This window comes from Mauremys reevesii, linkage group 9, assembly GCF_016161935.1.
Source record: "Mauremys reevesii isolate NIE-2019 linkage group 9, ASM1616193v1, whole genome shotgun sequence".
Taxonomy (NCBI): Eukaryota; Metazoa; Chordata; order Testudines; family Geoemydidae; genus Mauremys; species Mauremys reevesii.
This window is the reverse complement of record NC_052631.1, coordinates 89,377,798-89,402,293: the sequence shown is the minus strand read 5'-3', so window position 1 is coordinate 89,402,293 and position 24,496 is coordinate 89,377,798. Positions and strand designations below refer to the sequence as shown.

The 24,496-nt window shown below is 38.6% G+C and overlaps 1 protein-coding gene across 4 annotated transcripts in view; it reads left to right on the top strand.

Annotated features, from left to right (window-relative positions):
- The window catches only part of STAG2 (stromal antigen 2), a 151,845-nt gene that overhangs the window by 6,967 nt on the left and 120,382 nt on the right, over positions 1-24,496 (top strand). The window contains exon 2 of one of the 4 annotated variants that reach the window (XM_039489621.1): positions 3,986-4,120. The exons of 2 other annotated variants lie outside the window; for them this stretch is intronic. The gene's annotated coding sequence lies outside the window, so the exon portion shown is untranslated. Of the gene's footprint in view, positions 1-3,985; positions 4,121-11,670; positions 11,769-24,496 lie in introns of those variants that run through there. One more of the 4 variants, XM_039489620.1, reaches the window with a different exon arrangement.

Genomic DNA, 24,496 nt, shown 5'->3' with positions numbered 1-24,496 from the left:
TATTAAACTTTCAGTTTTGGGGTATAATTTTCAGAGTCTAAGAGTATGTCCACACTACCACTTATGTCAGCAAAACGTATGTTGTTCAGGGGTGTGAATATACCCCCCCAGCAACATAAGTTACACTGGCATAAGTGGTAGTGTACACAGTGCTATGTCGGTGGGAGAGCGTCTTCCACTGACATAACTACTGCCTCTTGTTGGGGGTGGATTAATTAGGTCGACGGGAGAGGTCTCTCATGTCAGTATAGAGCAGCTACAAGAGAGATCTTACAGCGGCACAACTGCATTGGTACAGCTGCGCCACTTTAAGCTCTCTAGTGCAGACGTAGCCTAAGATCTCTCTTACGACCATTTCTCATCTTGGTGTCTGTATATAGTTTTTGTTTGTCTTTACAAAGTTTGAACAAAGTAATGGTTCATTGCGTACAAAGAGTGAGAGAGGGGAAAAAAACCCCTAGCCATTATCTCTATCTGTAACAATTTTGGACATTTGCCTTTTGGTTGTCTATTTTGATTCAGCAGAATTGAGAGTTTAAAACATACTTTTGTGCCTATATGTAATTGTTTTAATTAAGGGCTTATCTGCACTGCAAAATTAGGTTGACTTAAGTTAGATTGACCTATAGCCATCACAACAATTAAATCGGTTGTTGCTGTCCACACTGCCTTCCTGCTGGTGGTGCGTGTCCTCACCATTAGCGCTTGCACTGACTGAAGTGGGGCATTGTGGGGCTCTGACAGCTGGAGTGTGGCGCACTGGACAACCATTTGGGGCTTACAGTTGGAGGCCCCCCTACCCTGGGGCTGACTGCCTGGTAGGCTCCCTGCTGTGAAATTGAGGTGTTGGGGAAAGGGGGAGCTCCAGCTGTGAGCCAGGGGAAGAGGGTTCAGCTGTGCCCAACACGTGGCTGACTACCAACTGGCAATGTAAGTACAGACGCCCCCCGATTTACTCAATTGTTCCGTTCCGGAACGCCTTTCCTAAGTCGGAAACGTATACCCATACGTTACACACAAATTTTCACAACTCGAAAATCCTATTTCTGGCTTATGGAACTTTTTCCGTAAGTGCGAATTTGCATAAATCGGGTCTTGTGTAACCTGGGGATCGTCTATAATGCAGTGTCTACACCAGGGGTAGGCAAGCTATGGCACGGGTGCCGAAGGTGGCACACGAGCTGATTTTCAATGGCACTCACGCTGCCCGGGTCCTGGTCACTAGTCCGCGGGGGCTCTGCATTTTAATTTAGTTTTAAATGAAGCTTCTTAAACATTTTAAAAACCTTATTTACTTTACATACAACAATAGTTTAGTTATATATTATAGACTTATAGAAAGAGACCTTCTAAAAATGTTAAAATGTATGACTGGCACGCAAAACCTTAAATTAGAGTGAATAAATGAAGACTCGGCACACCACTTCCAAAAGATTGCCGACCTCCGGTCTACACTGACTGTGTTGCCCTAACTAAGTGCTGCTACTCTCACAGAGGTGGAGTTAAGTTGATGTTGTGAGTGACTGCTGACATTGGCGGGAGTACCGTTGTAGACTCAGGGCCCTAAGAGCTGTCTGTACTAGTGGGTCCATGATGTGGACTCAGGACTAATATTCTTGGGGAATTTTTTTTTTAAATGGCTTTTGGATTGGGAACTGTTATTGAGAGAGCAACTGTAATTGTGTTTCAGGAAGAGTGTGGGATAAAGGGTCCATGTAGTCTAGGGAACCTTAAATACGTTAGAAAAAACCCCATTTATTAATACTCAGAAAACTTGATTTTTAAATAGATGCGGTTAGTGCAAACAAAACTTGCCTGACACAAACCCATAATAGAAAGGAAATGAAAAGTTAAACTACCCCTCATTGTGTACCTTACCATTACCAAAATTGACATACAACAGACCACGCACAACCATAACTTTGCTCAGTTTTCACCCTTTACTAGATTATTTTTACAAGATGAGAAGTTATGGATGTTAGGCATGGTAGCTGGTTGTGTTGGGAGAAAGTACTTTATGAAAGGATTGTGTGCAGAAGGATGGTTAAAGGAGGAGATGGGAAAGTTGGCAGTAAGAGGACAGGTTGCCGTGTTTGGTTTGTGGTTTGCAGTAGTTGTGGTAATGATGTGCTTGTGGGTGGAGGAGTAGAGGGTATGTACCCTCTAGGTGGGCTAACTAGCTTTTCTTGTATGGGTTTGTGTTAGATATATTCAATGGCATAGTGGCAGTAACTGCTTCACAGACTATATTTTTGTGCATTAATTTTCTATGGTGGTAGTATTATTTAGAAGCGCAGTGGGGGAATATTTTATCCAACAGGAGCTGCTCATGAGAGACATGTAGCTCTTCTTGGAAAAGGCTTTATATGCAATTGTGCCCATCAACCAATCAAGCTTGTATACACAGTGTGCAAACTTTCATTTATACTATAAACATTTCTAAAACTGTCCCTAAATCCAACATTTAAAAAAAAAAAATCCTTTCCCTGTTGCACTAGTGCTCTTTGGGGTCAGCTCTAACAGGTTGTTTTATAGATCAATCAACAAGAGGAATTACAGTCAGATTTGAAATCCCAGGGCTTTTCTATTAAGAATTTATAGAGAAACCAAACAAACTAAATTGAAATCTCTAACCCTGAGTGAAATTTCAGATATATTGGACACCTACTTTAGGAAAAAAGCAGGAGTTTATGCCTCATTTAAGCCCATTTTTGAAATGCAACCCCTAAATATGAAGTCACTACAATAGCAGCTCCTTATTTATGGTTCGGTTCCTATTAAAGCAGGGATTCAACTTCTGTTTTGCATGAACAATATTTTCCTCAGATTTACAGCATATAATCTGGGACTGAAGATTGAATTTACTGTGGATGTTCAAACAAATCTGTTAAAGAGCCTGTTTATAATTATAACAAAGTAATTAAGAGGTTAATTTACTGAATCTCATGATTTTTTGACTTTATGTAAAAACTGTGGACTGTAGAAAGTGTAAAAAAATTAACACCATCAGATTTTTAGGTGTCTTTCTGGGAATATATACTTTTTTAATTAACAGAAAGCATGTAGAAAAAATAATGGCATATTTGTATACAATGGCTAGCCAATGGATTGTCTTGCTTGCATGAATGTGGTTTCACAGATCAGAGCTAAAGGGAAAGTGGCTTGTATATGGTGGAATATTGGGAAGAGGAATATTAATATTTTTGGTATCAAGCAAATCTCTAAGCAAAGGTATATAATTAAAAGTATAAAATCTAAGGATATAAATATCAGTAGGTTAAAATAAACAGGTAACTTCGTTCTTGGGTAACTGACCCATTAGCAGAATCCTGTAGTATGGTCTTGTATAGCATTTTGAGATCATTGTAAATTAATGTATACTGGAATATAAAGTTTGGATTTTATCAGAGTCATTGTTTTACATGGGCCCTAGTTATTTGTGACAAAAAGAGGTTACTGTCTCTGTTGCTTGACAAACTTGAAATTGGCTGATTAAGGCCATGTCTACAGTAGTGGGCTTACAGTAGTACAGCTGCACCGATGCAGCCGGGCCACTGTAAGATCGCTTGTGTAGCCTCTTTGTGCTGATGGGAGTGAGCTCTCCTCTTGACATAAAATCACCTCAACAAGCAGTGGTAGCTAGAAACTCTTCTGCCAACATAGTGCTGTGCACACCACTACCATTTATGCCAGCGAAATTTGTCGCTCAAAGGTTGTGTCCCCCCCCCCCCCCAATACCCCATAGCAATGTAAGTTTTGCCAGCATAAGTGGTAGTGCAGACATGGTCTGAATTAGCTTGTTACTGAGTAATGAGGGGTGCACATCACAAAGCCACCTGTAATATTGTCACTTTTACTGGCAGTCACATCAGAAGCTGAGGATTGATTTAATAATGATACTGCTTGGGAGCTGAGGCTTTTTTAAAAGAGCTCTGAAAACCTACTATTAATAGAAATTAATTGAAAGCCATTTGTTTGAATTTAGATTACTTCTATGTTTGCAACCCAGGCATGGCGACCTTGTGCTTGTTCATGAAAACCAGAAAGTGAAATTGACTGTCTGCTTTCCACTGTACAAACCAAATGAAGAGCACAGAGGAACCAGCATAAGTGATGAAAAGTAAATTAGATATAGAAAATTGTTTTAATAATCTAGAGTATTATCATAAAAAAAAATTTAAAATACTTTTTTAACATAATGTCTCTAGCTACTCCTTGGTTTGGTAGTGTGAGGTATCTTGCATTGTTACTACTTGTGCTATAACTTTTTCAATGGACAAGTAAAGCCTCTATCTTTAATACTATCTATAGAACACCACTAACCTCCAAATCCTATACACACTATGACTAATTTTTACAGTTGTCATTATTCACCAATGAACTTGTAGGAATTATTCTCGTTACTTATTTGTGTATTTGCAAGATTGGGTCCTAAATACTTAAAAAAAAAAAAAAAGGGGGGGGGGTGGTATTTGGGTGTTATATGCACACCTGTGCTCCTGATCTGAAGTAGAGCTTTGTTTTACACACCTGGTGTATAAACAGGAGATACTTCTTAGTTGTGATGCCTTTGAAATGACTTAAAACTCATCCCTTCTCCTCCTCATCCCCCATTTCTAAAGATGACTCCAGTCTTGATTTTTTCAGTAGTGTTTGTTTAAAAAGCTTAATTTAGACACATTTAAAGGACAAAAAAAGTTTTTATTTTGATAAGATAAAGTGTTACTGAAACTATAGCTAAGTGCACTGAAAAATACCTGTTGTCCTGAGCACAGCAAGTGAATGACTTGGGTGAAAGAAGGCTTGCATTTATATTGGGGGATGCACCAGGCAGGGTTATAGAAAGGATTTTCACAAAAGACTTTGAAATAAAAACATGTCCCTGGTTTTCTTGTTGTCTCTGTCATTTATCTTCTTTTTCCGGCACTTACCTAGAATGTTACTATTAATATGCTATAAATATGATTCTTTTTTTTAGACAAATTGCCTGCTTATCTATGCATCAATGAGATATAAATCAAGTGTTCTTTCAATATTGCTTTTTAAATTAGTTTTTATGTGTAAATAATCAGATAGTATTCTCCTATTTCTTTTCATAACTACTTTTATTATTTCCAGAAATCTACAGTTCATTTGCAACTTTGGCAACCGGAAGCAAAGCTGCACTAGTATCTCTGCTGCATCTGTGTTATAGTTCTATTGCTACTTTTCTGATAAAGGATTGACCAACCAACCCCCCCACCCCCAAAATTGAAACTGGCCTATGCATATTGATTTACCTACCAAGGAAATGCATTATTAGGGCAGTTTGCCTGTGAAAGGGGTGAAAATGAGTTTTCTTTTTAATAGCCCATTTTTAGCAACATTTCAGACTTTCATTTTTATTTGTGTGTCTCATAAACACCTCATATCTTTCCATTTTATGAGGTGGGTTACCTTTCATTTTATTTTGATAACCCTTGATATTCCAATCAGTGTTTGTACCCAACATGTATTTATTTTTTAAATACATTGCTCAAGTAAGTATGCATGTGTTTTGTATTATTGTACCATGTGACTACATTGAACAGAGTCAAGAAACTAAAACTCCTGGGGCTCAACACCTGAAAATTGTTTAAAAGTGTCAGTTCTTGGAGCCCAAGATGCTCTGGGTATTTCACTGTCATTTGCCATCTTGTTTTCTCTTCTTAGTTACATTGCTCAACTTCAATTCTATGCAGTGCAGTGGCAGTTATATGAAATTTAATAATACCTTGAACACAGAAGTGAGCGTGCTGGTGCCTCAAAGCAGTATCTTGTTAATGCAAAATACAGTTTTAAACTAGTAAACGCTACGTGGTAAGACAAATAAATTATTATGCATCTGCAGTATTTAAAAATCATACAGAAATTTTACAGAACAGAAATTTATATTTTGAAAATCCAAAATCAGTAATATTGTGACTAGATAAATACATTTGAGAACAAAATGCATGAAAACCAAACTTTTCTTTCATTTACATGGAAAGATCAGACTTCAAGATTCCTTATTTCCCACTACAACAGGCATTGATGTTTCAGCCTCCTTGCTCAGATTTAGGTGTCTGCTTATGTCTTCAATAAAGTACTTTGATCTCTGGACTTGTTAGGGGAGGGTGGGAAGTATTGTTAATTTTTTTGGATTTTTAAACGTGGTTTTGACATTTTAACCCTAAAAATGACAGTCCTGCTGTCATGGAGGTTAATATGGGAAGATCCAGTTGATTAAGCAAATATAGGATTTGTGCCATATTTCAAGTAGTTTGGCAATTTAAATATTTTTTTTACCAAAGCTTTTTAGGTCTCCTGTAAGTAAACTTCAGTTGACCTACAGAATAAAGAACGAAGTGGAGCAGAGCATCTTAAATCAAATAAAAGATGGAGAAGGGAAATGAAATAACATTAAGGAAGATAGGAAAGAAGGTGTGAGAAATATAGAAGTAGATAAGAATGTAAGAGAGGCCCTACTGGGTGAGACCAAAGGTCCATCTAGCCCAGTATCTTGTCTACTGACAGTGGCCAATGCCAGGTGCCCCAGAGGGAGTGAACCCAACAGGCAATGATCAAGTAATCTCTCTCCTGCCATCCTTCTCCACCCTGTGACAAACAGAGGCTAAGGACACCCTTCCTTACCCGTCCTGGCTAATAGCCATTAACGGACTTAACCTCCTTAAGTACCTGTGGATATGCAGTGCACAGTATTGCAGCACTTGCAACTGAGGCCTCTGTTATGGAATACAGTGGCAGTCATCAAAACTGTTAATGGTTGTACCAATGTGAAATGCACAAAGCTTTTGTATAAATGATGCTTGAAGCATCCTGAGATCATATGGGATGTGTAAGGTAGAAAGATTTCAATAATCCTGATGTGAAGACATCAGGGTAGGGATTGAAAAGTGGTGGCGATAAAGCAGAAATTAAGGATGGCCTTTTGGAGGGGGCGGGGAGAAACAGGTTAGCAGCTGATGAAAATGGGTGAAGAAGGGTTTTTTAACAAGATGGTGAGAGAAGAGAAGAACTTTTGTTCGTTCATATGACTTCAAAATTGGATGAGTGAGCTGGCACGCAGTGGAGTCTGTGTTTTTTGTCTCTTTTCAAGTGCTTCCAGTAATGGGAGAAGAATCCTATACTAACTTCCACTCCAGTGCCATCTGTTGCTGCTCTTGTGCCTGGTCTTAGTCTCCAAAAACTTGGAATTGACATGATGCACAACAAAATTAATCCCATAATCTTTGTTGTAATCCTAATTTTTATTTGCCTCACTATAGTGTGATTGCTACACTGAGTGTAATGGGATGTTCTAGCAGCCTGCAGGAAGGCTCAGGGTTATGCTGCTGACTCATGCTAGTTTGTACTGGCAGCAAGACCAGGTAGGTCTTGTCAGCTTCAATCCAGCATATGCCCCACTCTGAGTCAGAGGGATTAGGGAGTGAGAGGAGACATTACAGGGAAAAACCGTAGGAGGGAGCTCAGGCTGGGGTTTGTTTTAATTTGAAATTAAGAATAAAAGAATAGGAAGAGGGAAGATAGTGTGTGCGTGTGTGGGTGTTTGTATGCTGCCCCGTGTTAGGACAAGAATAGGGGTTCAGGCTGTTTATAATGTTTGTTTGTAACCTCATTGTGGCAGAGATTATCTTTAAAGTGTCACATGCAAATGGTACTGGATAACTGAGCATTTTTGGTGGGAGACTGTTCTGATATTGTAGGTGATCTTTAGTGGTACTGGTGTGGAACTGACTAAAATTACATGATCCAAATCACTTTCTCATTACTGCTGTTAAAGTGCTTTTGTGGGACTTTCCTGCTTGGAGGAATGCCAAAATGAATGTGTGGGAAGCCTTAATACTTAGCACTTATACAGTGCTTTTACATGTTCAAAGCCTTTTGCAAATATTAACTGATCTTTGTTTATTATTTCTGAACCCAATTTCTGCTTTTGTAAATGAGGCATAATATGGATCTGATAATAATGGCCCATCTTTTTGGAATAACTGTTCACTTTGCCCTTTGTAGTTAGAATAATCGTTTTGATCCTGTAAACATACATTGCATGTCATTTTGTTCTCCTGAAGTTTACTGCAGCATGGAAAATATTGTGTTGAGTGAGACAACAATAATCTGCATATGATCTTTGTATTTTAGGATGAAGGCCACTGAAATTTAAATGGAGAGTTTCTTCCTCCCTTCCTCCCCTTTGCCTTATTGTGAAAGAATTGTTCATTCCAAACATAATTCTGAAGCATTTATGAAATATCATATTGATGAATTTAAAAATAATTCTTAAATTAAAAGTGAGTTTAATTTTTTAATGTACAGCATGAGGTGTCTTCTATATATTTTTTCCTTCATGGTTTTAGTGTCATGTGACTTATTGTAGAGGGTAGTTTTTCAGTTAAAGTTGCTCAAGGTAGGGTTTAACTAGTTTGATGATCAAGACTCCAAAAGCCATTAGTCTTATTTACAGTAGGGCTCCTACCAGTGCTAACAATGGTGTTGATGATGGGATTTCTTCCCCTAAAGTTCCATAGGCCATGTTGAAACTGTCTTGGAATTAGCCTTGTTAAATCACTTCCTGATTTTTCTATCTTGCTTGTGCTGTTGATCGACTGTAAACTACTGTAGTATTTTTTAAATAGTACTCTTCTGCAGCAGTATACTACTGGTGACTTAAGTTTAAGACCATATTTAGTTGCTGGAAACACGAAGAGGTTTGTGCATCTCTTCATGAAAAGTGACGACATTCAGAATGTTTCTCTAGGTCTTCTTGTTTATTTAAAAAAAAAAAGTGTGTGTAGTCGGGTAACCTTAACTTTGAATTTCTAGGCTTCCTAGCATATGTTTTTTGAGTAAAATGCCATTTCTATGTCTTCCTTCCTCCTCAAGTAATTGTTTAAATGGAATTACAATTAAGGTTATCAAGATACCAGTCAGGGTGGATAAACGTTTTTTTTTTTTAAAAAAAATAGATTTTTAAAATTTAACTATAGCATTCTTTTAAAAAATACACCTATTTAGAATTAAATTTTGACATTAACAATCTGTGTTAAGGCTTAATTTTACTATAATATTTAGAATCATTTACATTGACTAAAATATATATTAAGCAATACATATTTGTTGCCATGTTTTAAAGAAAGTCATATTGCTGAATTGGTGGAGGTCACTGCCTAAGCACCTGGAACCAGAGTTTGTTGAAGTTTTTTACAGCAGTAGCTGCTTTTGTAAGTGCAAAGAGAATATTTTCTTTATTTCAGTTTATTCAGTTAGTTCAGTTCCATGACTAGTTCATTCAGAGAAACCAATTGGGAGGTAAGAATGGGAATATTGTCTTTTGGAAAATAATACATTTGATAACAGATATAGTCTCTCCTGTAATATATTCTGGGACCAAAAAAAGTGTTCAGTTTAATTTACCCTTGGATTAGAATTTTTAACACGTCCATTTATTTATTTATTTTATTTTATTTATAGCGGAAAGAAATTGTCTATAGAGTTGTAAGCTAAAGTCAGAACCTGTGGCACCAAAACAGTCTGGCTGAGGTTTGTTTTTGAAACTTGTCACTTTCCCAAAAAGGAAGAGTAGTCTATCAATTTTAAATTGTTTTATGATATCAAAATAATAGACAAGAATTTTCTTTCTGTTCTGCTGATCTGGTTATAAAGCAAGGTAATTTAATACTGAACAAAACTCTAGGGTGTGTGTGTGTGTGTGCGTGCCCCCCCCACACACTTGAATTATGTAATAGTGCAAAAACAAAATCTAAAATACCAGTAGAGAATTTGGAGAAAAAAAAAATCTCAAAGGTGCAAACATTTAAATATTATCTACAACAGTCAAATTTAGATATGCTACTACAGTACAGGTTTTAAGCACTGTTTTTCTTTAAACAGTATTGATCAATCTGTATTTATATTCTGTTGCCATTTGACCATATTAGTCAAAACAACTTGGATATAAATCTATGTGCAATTTTCAAGACTCTTTCATTGCTTTCTTTTATAATTGTCAAATGGTGTTAACAATAAATATGCCCACAAAGGAAAGACATAGTATTTTCAACATTTCTAATGTAACTAGTTCTGTTTCTGTGGTCTTAAATATTTAACTGCTCAACGATGAGTGAATAAAGCTAGTTCTCTGTGATTTTTATCTGAAATTACGGGAATTGTAGTGTGTTTGATACTACTTTAAAAATATCCTTGTTTAACAGTAATCAGTTATAGTCTTGTTTAAATTCTGTTTTTTAGATCTGCTTGGTAAAATGTAGTAGTGTTCTGAATAAGTCTTTTTTGTAACAATGACTTGATCTGAATGTCATTGTATGTTTGTTGCTGTAGTAGATGGTATAGGGAATATCTTTCCTGAATCACTTGAGGAGTACTGCAGTAAGAAGTTAATAGTTGGTATTGTGGTAATACCCAGAGACCCCAGTTGTGATTAGGATCTCGTTGGCTAGTTGCTGTTCAAACACATCCTGGTGGTCTAAACAGGTTTTTTTGTGCTGATTTTAATTTAGCAAAACTGTATGTAGAGAAGCCCCTAGTGAAAGATGGCCCCTGCCTCCGAGGAGGAGAAAATATAACCTATATTTAAATTAACAGTCTGTCAGGGTGTTTTTATAAAAGCTCTCATATAATACCTATTTAAAGAAAATTGAAAGAACAATGAAATGTCTATGGTGTTTTGCTGACTTTTTTATATTGTACAGCTAGTCTTCTGAGGACAAGATGTTACAGCCTGAGAAGGCCCAGAAAAGAGACAAAGACCCAAACTGAGGGCAAGAAAAATAGTGAAGAAATCTTAAAATGATGTAGGATTAATTTACTTGAGAAGTAAGGTTTTGTATAATCCCATGTTTCATATGTTTTATGTTTCTAGCTGTAATTTTTCAGTAATTAAACTTTAGTCTAAAACATATTTATAAGCCCCTCGATGTAAACGTTTAAAACTGAACTAATGATTTTGAAATAAGTATCTGTTAAGTAGTTTTTGTACAGTTAGTATACTAATAACTTTCGAGTTTTGACCCATTGTAGCATTGCACCTTGGGTGTCTAAATGACAAAAATGAGACAACAGTTTTGCAGGTGAAAAGACCAATTCATACCACAACAGACTAGTATATTGGACTGTTGTTGTAGGACTGGGAAAGTCAAATCTAAAAAAGACCACTTTTATTAGGCAGTCACCTGTGTTAGGAGAATACTTCAAATATTAAATATAATTTTATTCTTTCATTAGAAGATCACCTAAATAAAGGAATTAATGCAGTTGATCCCTTAAGTAGATATATAAAACATTTCACTGTACAGTGTTCTAGTACTACTGGAGAATAACAAACTTGTCACTATCTGAGGTATAATGTAAATTTCCCTCTTATATCCTGGCTGCTCAGTGACAAGAAAGTAGAGACTCTAACTTTTGTCACCAGCTTTCCAAACAATACAAAAGAATCAGACAGTAGGTTGTCTAATTGTACAAGTGCTCCAGAAATGTGCATGGGCTGTTATCTGGGTTTTGTGAGTTTGAAGGAAAAATTTAAGCTATCACTCACTTGCAGTTGTCATGCTTTGAAAATGAATTGTTTTTATACAGGTTATAATACTAAGTACATCATTTCAGCTAATGGACAATAAGCAAATTTATTACCATAGCTGTACAAAACCCCATCTCATTTGAGGTACATTGCACAGATGGCTTCATGTTGGACTAGAATTTCCAGGCTTGGGAAGACAAAAGCTGAGGATAAAGTAAGTGTGTATGTGTGTGTGTGTAAGTGCTCAGGGACAGGGAGGGGATATCACAGGAACATAAAACAAGATAATCAAGTTGAACATGAGAGAATATAAGATTACAGAACTGCTGAAAATAGATTAGTAGAAAATGGTGAATCTCAATAAAAATATTCTCACTGAATAGTTTCAATGAGAAAATGAGATCTATAAATTATATGCATTTTCATATTTAAATATTAAAAGCAATGCAGTGAGTTGGAGACCATATTAAACAGCTTTGTAGGAACAATTCATTAAAAAAGTATAACCTTTGATACATCTATAATAAAGAACATTGCTTAATTGAAGTAAAAACCTAGCTTAATATGTTGTGTGGCCTTGGTAATGTGAAAATAAGCAGGCAGACATAAACCAAATACGACAGCAGTATTCCCAAGAATAATCAAATGCATAAATCTTACCTTGCTAGTGTCTCGATGCTATTGAAGGCTGATTGGTTTTATTTTTGTTCTTATACGTTGACTTCTTAGCAGACAAATTGGATATCTCTCCTTCAGTGAAAGAATTTACCTCATCAAAAAATTTATAAAGTTTTTCCTTTTTAAAAAAAATAAGGTAATGACAAATATAGTCCTGAAATGAAAAGGTGTTTTTCCTTTTGTATTTAATAAACATAACTTTCTCTAAAGACTGTATATATTCAGGCTTCTGTTCCTTAGTGCAAAAGTGGTGGAACTCCACTTAGTTCTTATAGTCTTTTGATCCTTTAGGACAGTGATAGCAGGATAGAGCATGAGCCATGCCCCTACCTGATGTTAAGCACCATGTTGTTTCATTGATAAATACTGATTTTCAAATGTTGGTCAGTTTCTTCTTGACTTTGGCTAGAGAGAGATTGCAGTTGTTCTCTGGATTCCAGTGACACCCATTTGTGCAGTTTTCTCAGTTACAACCAATGAAGTCTGAGTCAGAAATCTAGATGTAAAACAGCTTCTTCACGTATGTCAGGTGGATTCCTCTGTAGGTTCTCATGTGCTTCCTGCATGGAAGATTTTTACTTTTTTTATTTTTATGGTAGTGTCTATAAGGGCCATACATGTGCCCTTTGCCTTCCTGGATGGTGACATAAATGGTGGAGCGGTCCCTACCCTACCTCGATTTTCTGTTTTTGCCCATGACTGTGAGATGGAACATGGTGAGTGTCCCAACTGCTAGTTTTCTTCAGGCTTCAAACTTTTCTTTTAGACTAGTTTTTGAAGTGTCTCAAACAGCTTTCATATAAGGTGAGATTAAAAAAGGGAACTTTTCAGCTTGGAAAAGAGACAACTAAGGGGGAATATGATGGAGGTCTATAAAATCAAGAATGGTGCGGAGAAAATGAGTAGGGAAGGGTTATTTACTCCTTTACATAATGCAATAACCAGAGGTCACCAAATGAAATTAATGAACAGGAGATTTAAAGCTAAGAAAAGGACAGCACAGTCAATGCTCAGTCAACACACAGTCAACTTGTAACTCATTGCGTGAGGGTACTCTGAAGGGCAAAACTATAAAAGGATTAAAAAATAATTAGATAAGTTCATAAAGGAGAGGTCCATCAATGGCTATTAGCCAAGCTGATCAGGAATGCAACACTGTGCTCTTGGGATTGCAGAAGCTAGGACTGGAGGATGGGGTAGATCATCTATTGCCTATTCTGTTCTTTCCCTCTGAAGTACCTGGCATTGGCTACTGGGCTGTATGGACCATTGATTTGACCCCATATGGCCACTCACTGTCCCAGTAAAGGGAGGTAAACTGGGGCTCTCTTCTCTTTCAGGATTCTTGATGCAGGAACCAGAAACACTATTCCCAAAAAATCAAACAGGCTTCTTCCAGTGATTTCCTCAGAAGTAAAAAAAAAAAACCATTTTCCTTGTACTCTGAATTGGATAATTTGGGTCATCAGTTTCTTAACGAAGACTGTGGGGAAAGTGTAGGAAAGACACATTCATTTTCTCCATATGGGAATTTGTTGAGGAAAAGTGATCCAACCATCACAATAAAAAGTTCACTTTTTTTAGGGTCTCTGAAATCATACCAGAACCATTTGGATGAGACCAAATTCTTCGACCTGAAGATTGACTCATCCTTCCTTTACCTTAGAATAGTTCTTGAGCAAAAAATGATTTTGATTTCTGTCAGTGGGATAGGTTCTGTAAAGGATTTAGCTGACTGGAATATTGAAAATCCCTTTCAAAAGAGATACTGAATCATCCATTGCTTCATGTGCTGCCATGGCGTGCATGGCATTGGACATTTTGAGGCAGCACTGTATTCCATACAGAGCAAAATGGGCAACTTTTTTTTTTTAAAAGCTGGATTCTATCAAGAGATAACATAGGCTTCCTTTTGTAATGCCTCCTGGGAGATCAGACATCTCTCCAGGAGCAACAATAGGAAAACCACCATTTGGTATGCAGAATGGGGTAGAAGAGGATTTTGAGGGAGTGTACTGGAGAACCAAAGTGAGCATTAGGGCCAAGATAGTAAACCTGTAGGGTAGAGGTGGGGAGCAGGGGTCAGGGAGGCAAGCAGGGGTCAGGGAGGCAATGTGGAATCCTGTTCGTAACCCAGACCCAACTCCCTCCTGCTTACATACAACTTTTATGTCTGACAATTGAGTTCTAATCCTACTGAGTTCCTTAGGTCTGTTAGATCAGTCGTTCTCAGACTATGGGGTAGGGCTTCCAGAGGAGGTGTGGGAATGTGTCAGGGGAGCTGTGAGCTCCGGGTATCGGCTCTGGGGTGATGGGGCTCTGCGTATTGTCCTGGGGGCACAGCAGCAGCGCAGAAGTAAGGATGTTAATGGGGTGCTATATCTGCTGTGAACTCCTGCTCTTTTCTAGTCTTCTAATTACAAGGGGCCTTAGAGGAAGCATGTATATAAAATGGAGAATAGAAACATAAGTATGCCAAACAAGTGATGTTTCCGGTCTCCTGTGGAGGCAGCTGCTCTCTGAAACATCAGAAACAGAAATATCTGAAGAATCTGAGCAGTTCTATCAACTTCCTTGCTGGAAATAATGAATTAGGAGAATAAATGTCTTGGTGGTCTTTCAGTGTAGAATATGAAATGTGGCCTATGCCTGCAAAGTTATTAAAGTGTATGTGAGAAGTTTGTAGGGACGATGGTGGTTTAGAGCAGTGGTCCCCAACGCGGCGCCCACGTCCTGGCCCCCGGGAGAGCACCTGCCAGCATTTCGGCGGGGATGCCTCTCGATGATGTCGCTTGTCGACGGCAAGCGGCGTCATCGAGAGGCGTCGCCGCCGAAATTCGGCAGCATTTCGGCGGGTGCTCCACCGCCACAGTGGTCCTTCGGCTGGCGCCCGCCAGCCAAAAAAGTCGGGGACCACTGGTTTAGAGGGAGGCGGAAAAAGTGAGCTTTTCAAGCTTAAATTTCCTAAGGGAGTAATCTTGACAAATTTTCTTCTGCAAAAGTTCTCTTTAAAGAGTTGTGTCAAATTTGGAGTCTAAATTCAACAATTTGATTTTAGGCTTGTGTTCACTGCAAATCTCAGCAGTGTATTAACAATGTCTTAATATAAGACAGTAATAGTTGGGTGATTGTTGCTTTCCACCACCCTTTGTAGAGGAGGTATCTAAATAATCTGTTAAGTGTGTATTAGAATGTTACGTCAACTCAAGTGAAAATATGATGGATCCACTCATGAACAAATGTTCAATCAACAAGAGCAGTGAATCAGTTGACCTTGGGATTTGGTGCACTTTGGTCCCAATGGTAATTCAGTCTCCTGAGGTCTGTAATACTTTGGTCTAATTCTGATTGTTGGTCTTGGCTGGGTGATGTTTAATGGCCTGTGGTCTACAGGAGGTCAGACTAGGTCAGTGATTCTCAAACTTTTGTACTGGTGACCCCTTTCACATTGCAAGCTGTTAAGTGCAACCCCTTTTATAAATTAAGAACCCTTTTTAATATATTTAACACCATTATAAATGCTGGATGCAAAGTGAGGTTTGGGCTGGAGGCTGACAGCTTGTGGGCCCCCCCCCCAATGTAATAACCTCATGACCCCCTGAGGGGTCCTGACCCCCAGTTTGAGAACCCCTGAGCTATGTAATCTGGTGGTCCCTTCTGGACTTAAAAATTTGACTCTCTTGTAGGCAGAAAGAACAGACAGTTCTGCAGAAATGTGCGAAGTGGTGATTTGACCACCCTGTTACAACTTTTAATTGATGACTTTTTTTGGACTCTCAGTGGGTTATTTGAATGCAACCAAGTTATCCTTTCACAAAAGATTGGTCTCCTTGGACACACAGAATATTGCAAGAAATGTATATTAGAATCCCTGTCAAAGCATTATCCTTTATCTATTGTCTCTGTGGATTGCATTGTTATTCCATACATACGTCTTGAGAAATTGAAAATTTTATAATTAACCATTATGGTACTCACTTTTTTCCAAATATGTGTCTGTCTCAGTATCTACTGCTCATGTAGGGGCTCTTAGTAACACTTGTGTTGTCTCTGACTTCATACTTCTGAGCAAGACATAATCCTTCAGTGGTGGATTGCTGGATATCCATGTGGCACAGGATAAGAAACTGATCTTTCAATTCTAGAAATCTCAAATGCTATAGAAACAATTTAGAGCTGTCAGGGATGAGTAGTCATATCTTTGAGAAACGATCTTAATAGCCAGATCGATTTTTCTTTTTAAAAATAAATTGTGGTGTTAATCTGATTTTTGGCGATATTCCAGTTTGGTCAGTTTTTTTCCCCTCACTATCAGTTTTTTTTCCCCTCTAATCATATTTAAAAACGAAAATTTAATTATAATTGTTAGTAAAGTTTGCTAATCACTTAAGAAGAGTATATTTGAAAGCTAATTTCACTTCATTAAACTCCTAGTTGAAATAATGCTGAACAAATACTGCAGTAGTATTACTTTCACTTAATGAAGACCAAATTTTATTTCCTAGGTAAAACTAATGAATACGGATCTCTTGATTATTATTCAACATCAACTACATTGCATTGTTTTTCCTTCCCTGTTTATGAATGGCTTCTACCTTTTTAAGCTTTAATGTCTAACCCCCACAGCTTGAAGAGCACTCTGATTATGTCCTGGTGTGAGAGACATGGTGACAACCCTATTATTATTAGATTCAAAAAAAGAGAATTCTCTTCTTGTTAGTGTTTTCCCTAAGCCTTTACATGGGTTGGTTCTCTTTTTGTGCAATGAATTAGAGGTAGAAGAGCTGTCAAAGGAGGCACAGGCTGAAGGAACCACAGTAGTAACTGCCACTGGGAAAGCAGGAGAAGCTCAAACAGCCACTTGTAATGCAACTGTTAAAAACTGAAGAACTCTCAGGTAGGACACTCCATTTTCCAACTCTCCAGTGTCCTACTTAAGGAACCATACTTTATCACTTGCAGCAGGCAGAGCAGATGGCTGGAGAGATGCAAGCAAGGATTTCCCCTATGTTTCTGACACCCACGCTTATTGCCTCCTTGCAGCACTAGGAGCCTATTTCTGTTCTGATAATGTGTGCCCCCCCGGCCAGGGATTTTCCTCCCCACAAAAGTGTGACATCCAGAAAGCAACATGATTTAAAAAAACAAACAAACCTAGAACAGTTGCTGATGTCCAGACTCCTCAGAATCAACATCTTGCTTTTTTATTGATAAAGGAGGATTTTCAGAGTTTAAGTATCCCAGAATAGAATTGCATATAGACAAGCCAAATCTTTTGGAACCTCAAGAAAGCAAGTATTTTCCTGTCCTGCAAAAAGAGGGAACCCAAGACTTTACCCCTCAATTCAGCACTCATTAGCATAATTCCTGCTATTTGTTATATCCCCTATTGCATCCTGAAGTTAGATTGTAAGATTTTTGTTGCAGGGAGTGTGCTCCTGTACTTTGTACATCGTCTAGTACAATGGAGTGAGTGATCAGAGAAATAGCATCAGAACTAGGAGAGAAGTGTGAAAGACCAAGCTGAGAGAAACAGGCTTGGTAGAATTCAGTTTTTGTTTAATAATTGGTAATATCGATGTTTGTTTTTTTATGTTTTCTAAAAAATATATACATTTAAAATTTTTTTACAGTTGTGGGAAATTATGGGTCTGGGTCAGATAATGTGGGAGGGTTAGACAGTGATTATTTACTGGCAGGAGACATTGAGATTAAAAATGTTAAAAAAGCTTTATAATAATTAAACACAGATTGTACCATTACATGTCAAAATACGCAAAGTGTAAATATTCTTAAATCAAAGTCTCAGGTTCTCAAGCAGCATTTTTCTTTATCTGTAAATTTCCTTATGAATAGAAATATTTTTTTGTCTGTGTGTTTGTCAGTAAACATCAATTTCACTGTATTTAGCAATAGAAATTTAATCCTTCTAAGCCTAACTATATTGAAGGCCACAGAGAAAATGTGTGTAGGAGTAGGGTGTCAGCTCGAGTTGCATGCTTCCTCTTGGCCACTTATCAGACTGCTGTGTGAGGGATCTAGCCACTGAATCCCCAAGTGTTTTATGTTGAGCATGGTTAGTTTCATGGTGAATGGCCATAGGGCTGTTTCCTTTTTTTTGGTCCCAAGCTTGAGGGAGCAGAAGCCCCAAGCCAAATCCCAAGGACTGATTTCAGGGTATTAACATGTCTATGCCCTTCAGAGACTGGGACGCAAAAAGGTAAACTGCCCAGTGGCCATATGCCAGGGAGTTGGCTGTGCCTCATAGCAGATTAACTTTGTGGCAGCCCATCCAGAGAACGATTGGGACACCGTCTCACAAGTGCAGTAGGCTTACCTGTCTGAGTACAGACATGAGGTGTGTGTCTATAATGTGGAGGCATATGAATTTACACCCCAGTCCTCTGCATGTGTCGTGTTGTAGCCTAGAGGGTTGAACCTGGACAGACCACCAGTGGAAATGGGAGGTGTGAATAAGTGGAAGGATCCTGGAGGGATGACACACCCTGTGTAGTGCGCCTGTCAGGTGCTGGAAGGCAAATGTGGGTAAATGTCCCTGTGATGAATCCCATCATGCTTATAGCTAGTCAAAATGGATGCTAAAGAAGATTCTGGGATGCTCACTGTAGCAATCTCCAGATACAAACGTGCCAAAGCCAGACTTATTGGCTGTGGGGCCAAGCACTCTGCTTACCATTGACAGAGAAATTAAGTCAGTGTGGACTGTCAGCAGTCAGAAATCCTGGTGAAACTGAGATATGGCCAAAAGGTTCTGTGCCAGAACTCCATGGACAACACGGAAGTGGAGGGCGGTAAATAATACTGTCAGACTTGTGATACCAAGTAGAGGGTGGGGAAAGGCTCCAAAGTGGTGGGAGGCAACTATGTGAGGAAATTCAGGAGGAAAGTTCCCCTTAGTTAATGGCTTCAGAAGAGTCAGTCAAGATGTAATTGAACCTGAGACGGATAGTGGAGCAAGCACAATTCTCTTCTCCCAGTGGAGGTGTGAAGTGGGCTACTGGGCTCAAGAAAAGTTGGGAGATTCCACCTCTCCTTGGGACCATTCATCTTGCTGAGGCACACCAGTGCCAAAGACCCACCTTGCAGGGGGCCAAGTCTGACATAGCTACCCCAACCAGTCAGAAGATTGGGGTGACACTAGCGTTCGGAGGCCCTACCAACTCTGTCCTTGTCTATCTCTTTCCTAAGATAAGGCATGAAATGTATTTATACGTTGTAGATGGAAACTGACCAATAACGTTTTCATGTAACTGTATGATCATTATAATTGTTTACTGTCTGAATATATGAAGTGTAACAGCAGATTCTCTATTTAGAAGTTAAGTGCCAAAGTAGCCCCAGGGTATTTGTCACGCACCTTTTCTTTCCTCCTTTTTTTGAGGAGGGAGAAATGTGAAGATTTGGGGAGTGAGTCTGTACAACTTATGAATTGAAATGGCTGTGTCATGGAATGCCAGTGTTTGTGTATCTTTGTGTAGCCACCATTGTTGTCAGGACCTCTAGCAGATATACACCAGACTAAAATGGACTGCCACTGATCACAGTGATTTTGAATGTTTAGGAACAGTGTCCTAATAGATAAAGCACAAGATGTGGTATTAGTTGGTGACTGCTACAGATGACCACATCATAGTAGGAAAGAGAATGGCTCCTTATGCATCTATCTATAATATGTAAAAAAAAACTTTATGGTCATGGGGCACTTCAATTTGAGTGATATAAGCTGAAGGTCTCATGCTGCCAGTACTGAAATTTCCTTGGATTTCAAAATATTATAGATGACAATTTCCTAACTCAAAAAATGTTGCATCAACACACGGGAATTCATGTTGGACCTTGTTTTGACAGATAAAGAGGAATTGGTCACAGAACTAAAAATGAATGGTAGTTTAGGTAGAAATGATTGTGACTTGATCAAATTTATGGTGTGCTAACAGAATAAAGTCCAAACCAGTTATTTAGATATTGATACAGATATCTACACATATACTTGATGCTTGAAAAGGGCCAGTTTCACAAAGCTGAAAACAATTAGGAGCCAGGTCAGCTGAGAGGGAGAATTTAATCAGAAAAATGTGAATGATTGGGAATTATTTAAGGACTCTGTTCTAGATGCTGAAAAAAGCCACAGTGGAGGGAGAAGGCTGTATTGGTTAAAAAAAAAACAGAACAAAACCCCCTCCAACAAAACTGCGGTTTACAGGGGAAGTGAGGACAGCTATAAAATATATAAACAAATGGAAGAAAGGGGAGGTTGGCTGTCATGAATATAAATCAGAAGCTAGGAATTGTAGAATTGATAAGGGAAGTGGGGATACAAGTACAAATTGAGGCCCAGCAGAATTATGGGCAATAAGGAGTTCATGTATTCTAGGAACAAAAAGAATCCTAACAATAGTATTGGTCCATGACTAGATGGAAAAGATAAAATTATCAACAATGTAGAAAAGGCAGACATGTTCAATAAATATTTCTGTTTTGTATTTGGTGAAAAACAGATGATGCAGTCATATCATATAACATTCTTTCCGTTCCACTGGTGCCTCAGGAGGATGTTAAACAGCAGCTATTAAAAACAGACATTTTAAAATCAACAGGTCTGCATAACTTGCATCTAAGAGTCACAAACAAGCTGGCTGAAGAGCTTGCAGTACCAGTAATGTTGTTTTTCAGTAAGTCTTGGAATACTGGGGAAGTTCAAGAAAACTGGAAGAAAGCTTATGTTTTGCCAATATTTAAAAAGATAAATGGGATGATTTGGGTAATTATAGGTCTGTCAGTCTGTTGATCCTGGGGAAGATAATGGAGTGGCTGATATGAAACTAAATTAATAAAGAGTTAAAGGTGGGTAATAAAATTAATTCTAATAATCGTAGGTTTGTAGAAAATAACTCCTGTCAAACTATCTTAATATTTTTTTGATGAGGTTACAAGTTTGGTTGGTAAAGGTAATAGCATTGATGTAATAGACTTAGACTTGTACAGGCAGCCCTCGGACTTACAACACAATTGGTTCTTGAAAATTGCATTGTAAGTCGAAACATCAGAACTCAGAACCGCAATACAGGGAGTCCTCGGACTTAAGACGCCGACTTACATCGGACACCACTTACGACGCTTTTCAGTTGACTGCCAGTTTTGCTCCTAGATGCTTATTTCACCCCTATGACTCTCAATTTGCATCAAGTTTGCTTGAAATCACTTCCTGTCTGTGTTATACTGGTATGGAGCTGATTGGCTTCAAGGCAGCAGAGTAGCTTGTTGCCTGGTAGGGTTGCTGCTTGTTTTTGATTGGCTCCCAGCCCCGGGCTTAGTCCATTAGAAAGCCTGAACAGTGATTGGCTGAGGCTCAGCATGTGTGCCATTCTCCTTGGCTTTCTGAGCCTGTGTTGCCGGCATTCTGAGCAGCGTATATGAGTTTATATGTTTATTTGAATGCTGCTTACAAAATACAGTGTGTGGTAAATATATTGATATTGCAACATTAGTTATCTACAATTCATTTAGTACAAAAGTCTGTGTTATTGTGATGAAAATAGTGTTCTCAAGCCTTGGTTCAGGAACCAATCCCCCCTTCATACCATTGATTCCTATGGGAAAAGTGGTTTTGACTTGCAACGCAATTCTGAGGGATTAATAGTGTTGTAAGTCCGAGGACTCCCTGTACACTGCATTGCGGGACCTAGCGTCGTAAGGTTGAAACCCATTGTCGTAAGACGATGTTTCTGAATTGACACCCTGATTCAAAAGTGCTGTTTGTCAGAAGTCAAACGGCATAAAGTTGAGGACTGTCGGGATAAGGCATTTAAATTGGTACAGCATGATATTTTGGTTAAAAAAGCTAGAATGATATAAAATTAATATGGCACACATCAAATGGATTAAAAGCTGGCTAAATTGTACGTCTCAAAATGTAATTGCAAATGGAGAATTGAGTGTGTGCATTTCTAGTGGGGTCCTGCAGGGATTGGTTCTTGGCCCTACACTGTTTAACATTTTTGTTGTTGATCTGGAAGAAAACATAAAATCCATTACTGATAAAGTTTGAGCCCAAGTATGTGCGTCCTTCAGGGCTAAAGCCCTGAGCCCTGGTAGGTGTACCCCAGCTCTTGAACTTCTGAATATTGTCATATGTGAGACCCTCATTCCCACTGGCAGAAGCAGAAGCCACCACCCCATTGCAAGGCAGAGGTCCCGAGCCCCCTGTCTGGTATGTGGGGAAGGTGGGCTCTGCAAGCCCCATTTTAACAGTAAAAGAGCTGCATGTGGCTTGTGAGCCAGTTTGGCCACTTCTGTTATGGGCAATATTTATAGTGACAGTGGCTCTGAAAAAGATTTGGGGGTGGTGATGGATAATCAGCTGAACATGGGCATCCATTGTCATACTGTGGCCAAAAGGGCTAAATGTTCTCCTTTGATCTTGAGTAGGAGTAGAGAGGTTATTTTGCCTCTTTATTTGGCACTGATATGATGTGTACTGCAATACTATGTTCAGTTCTCGTGTCCACAATTCAAGGAGCATGTTGATAAATTGGAGAAAGCCCTGAGAATGATTAAAGGATTAGAAAACATGCTGTATAGTGATAAATTTAAGGAGCACAATCTATTTAGCTTAAGAAAGAGAAAGTTAGCGGGTGATTTTGATTATGTTCTGGACGTAACTTCATGGGTAACAAATATTTGACGATGGATTCTTCAGTTTAGAAGAGAAAGGTATAACGTGATTGAATGGCTTGGAGCTGAAGCTAGACAAATTCAGGCTGGAAATGTGGTGTACATTTTTTACTGAGAGTGTAGTTATTCATTGAAACAACTTACCAAGGGTCATGGTGGATTCTTTATCACTGATCATTTTAAAATCAAGATTGGATGTTTTTTCTATAACAAGTTCTAGGAATTATTTTGGGGGAAGTTCTAGGTCCTTTGTTATACAGGAAGTCAGACTAGATGACCACAATGGTCGCTTCTGGTCTTGGCATCAGTGAAGGACAGTGGAGAGTACTTGACTTTAACGACTACTCTCACTGGTCAATTTATATTCTGAGGAGGTTGGTTGGGTCTAGGAGATGCCATTTCCTTCAGTTTGTCTGTATGATTCTGGAAGTTTGGAGGCTGGAAAGTTACTAGCAACAGAATAAAGACTCAGAGAGCCACACACAAAGTTCTGGCTAGAAGAGAAGGCTCCATGATTGAAGCCATGCACTACAGCAGAACTGGATTGCCCCAGAGGACCCTGAGTCCAGCACAAAGAATGTTCTGGAGTGGTGAATAAACGGAGGCAGAGAAATGCATGTAAGATTTTATTTTTTGTATAAATCAAGTAAAGAACAATGATTTTGGAGTCCTATGCAAAGTTTGTGTGTTATGTTGCACTACTTGTGCCCCTAGAAGAGGTGATCCTGTGGGTCAAGAGCATCCACTAGGCAGGAATTCTGGGAGAGGGTGCATCTTGCCACAGTTCACCATGCCATTCCAGATTGTATTACTGCAATGCTCTGCACCTATCGTAGAATTCTATCCTAAAAGGTACAGTTCCCAAAGAATTTGGCTGGTTCCCTACTTGCCAGTGTACAATACAGTAACTTTCTGAAGATCATAGTACCTTCCAGTTATAACTGAAGGTATTGACTGTGATGCATAAAGCTGTATATGGTTTGAGTCCTTGCTAGTTGAGACCACTTTTCCTGAATTTGAGTATCTGGAGGATGGTAGCGGACTGTTCTCAGTTAGAGGGTCTTGTATTTTAAATTTGCACCCCTACATCCCTGGCTTGACAGAGTTAATGTCTCTTGACTCTCAGGGAACAATACAAGGCTTGCCATTCCTGAGGGGGTTGGATAACGGTTATATTAATAGCATATTTTTAGGGAATATATTTTCTTTGACACAGTCAGTGGTTGCTTTTGGGAAATAGACACATGCCTTCTAATATTTTCTGATAGATAGCATTTTTGTAAACATAAAATAGATACATAAAAGCAGCTGTTAAAGGAGGCACATTCTTTTGCTTTTAGCTTTAGCACTGTATCTGAGATGCACAGCAGCACTGTTTGTTTCATTTTTGTTTGTCAATCCTTGACAAATCATCCAGTTGGTCACTAGCCAGATTTTTCCTACTCACTGTGAGCACTTCAAGTATGTGTAGGATTTGAGGTAGATGAGAGGGAAATTAATGAAGCCTCCCAGAAATTCCACACAATTTAAGGGTAAGTTAAGGTGCAGAGAGGCTTCAGAATTAATACT